Raw genomic sequence first — 2,100 nt, 5'->3', positions numbered from 1 at the left:
TAAGAAATAATAGGATTTGAGTTTTGGAGCAGTGAGAAGGTAACCGGAGCACTAAAGAGTTATGTTATGAAGAAGTAATAAGGAGTTTTATGGTTAATTGATTTTGTCGAGTATAAAAAGAAATGAATGAGGGGAGTAAAACTAGGGAAATGTTGACCGGAGTTATGTGATATAAAGGTAAGGAGTCGTCGAGAAGTGTGATACCAATCATGAGGATGTTAGTTAATGGTTATATAGGAGTTCCGGGACAACATGATTAGTTATGTTTTGAGGAATTAAGGAAAGTAAGAAGTTGGTAGAATATCTGCATGATATGAGATTTTGGTGGAGAGTTAGATGATGATACAATTAAGGATAGTATTGGGAAGAATGTTGAGGTAATTTTGTTGATGGATTTGATGATCGTTATTTGGGATGTTAACCAAAGATAGGAAAGAAACTGTGATGTTTAGAGGTGAGTGTAAGAGGCTTGATGTCCGAACGATGGTAAGGTTGAGGAGTTATCACTAATGGTTAAGAGTGATGATAAATAGAAAAAAAATGGCCATTCTAAAGGCGTTGATTTTATAGAGACCCGGCTGATGAGTACGGTTGTGAGGAAGTATGAGGTGTGGTCTTAGGAGGCGGTTGCTAGTAGTTGAGTACTAGTTGAATGGTTATTCTTGACAAGAGGTGATGGTTATACGAATGGGAGAATGTGTTATGAGGGGCATACGAGTTAAACCCGGGTGAGAGGTAACTTTTATCAGGTGGTAACTTACGTGATCAAGATTGGCTGGTTGGATGTGATTATGGGTCTAAGATGTATATATAAAAATGTTTGTGTGAGGTTGTGACCTCACGAGAAGCGGTATGGTGTGATAGTTATAATGTTGTTATCTGAATGTTCTGTAATATATGTTGAATACGGTAACTTAATGGAATGATGATCAAAAGTGATAGTTTGGGTGGTCTGACATGAACTTGTATGTGCATTCATGATATATGTTTATTCCGTGAAAAGGTATGGATGGTATGAATGAGATTCTTGTCTGTTACTCCGTATGATATATGGTGTTGTGATCTAGTAAAGCAGTCTTGAGTAAGTTTTTCTTGTCTGAGATGTTATATTGAGTCAGTGTTTATGGGATTGTGTATGTTGTGATGTTTATCGGTGTGGTTGTGGTGCCTCGGGTGATGATACGGGCACGGTACGTAGTGTTGTGATGCGGATATTTTCACACTGCGGTGTGGCTGTTGGTGGCAGTGTTGTGATGCCGCCACCGGTTGTGGTGGAGTAGGCGAGATGATTATGATACGAGTTTTCGAAAGTACATACCAGTTATACATAGATTGTTGTTTTGTTTGCTGATGTTCCTTGTGAGTTTTGGTTGAACATGTAGACTGTCGTTTTGTTTGTTTGATGTCTCTTACCGATTTCGGTTTGAGAATGAGGGTAGAGTATGATATGAAAGAGAGTGTTTTGTTTCCGTGGTTGTCATGGCATAGGGATATTCTGTTGATGGGACACAGTTGTCAGAAGTTGTTACAGTACATTTGATCTTGTTGTAGATGAGACATCGGTGTACATAGTCATGGCAAGTGATTCGTAGAACATGTGTGATAATGATCTGAAAGCTGCAGTGGTTCATAATCTTTCGTTGGGACAGTGAGGGTTGGGTGTTTGGATTTAGTGTCATGTTAAGTCATGTATGAGTTTTGCAGTGATGAAAGAAAAGAACTTGAGGATCTGGAATGAGTGTACGTCACAAGTGTGAATCGTGAGCTATGCTTTTGACGATAGGAGTTTATATAGTTTATATAGAGAGGTATGTCGTGTTGTGGTAATGTGGAAGAGTTGGAGTATTGGTTATGCTAAGGGTTTTGTGGTATTAGTTAGATGGAGTGTAGAGTGAATTGAGGTATGAGAACTGTTAAGTAAGAAAGCCTTGATATAGGAATGGAGAGTGTTTAGATTATAGGCGGTTATCTTTCACATGCGATGGTGATGAGGATTTTGGAAAGTATAGCAAAGGATTTAGTATTAGAGAGTTACGAGGACGTAACATCTATCTTAAGAGAAGTAGGATGCGATAAAAGAGATTTTGATGATTGTGCATA

This window comes from Silene latifolia, chromosome Y (genome assembly GCF_048544455.1).
Source record: "Silene latifolia isolate original U9 population chromosome Y, ASM4854445v1, whole genome shotgun sequence".
Classification (NCBI taxonomy): domain Eukaryota; kingdom Viridiplantae; phylum Streptophyta; class Magnoliopsida; order Caryophyllales; family Caryophyllaceae; genus Silene; species Silene latifolia.
The sequence above is the reverse complement of the archived record's forward strand: the minus strand, read 5'-3'. Positions refer to the sequence as shown.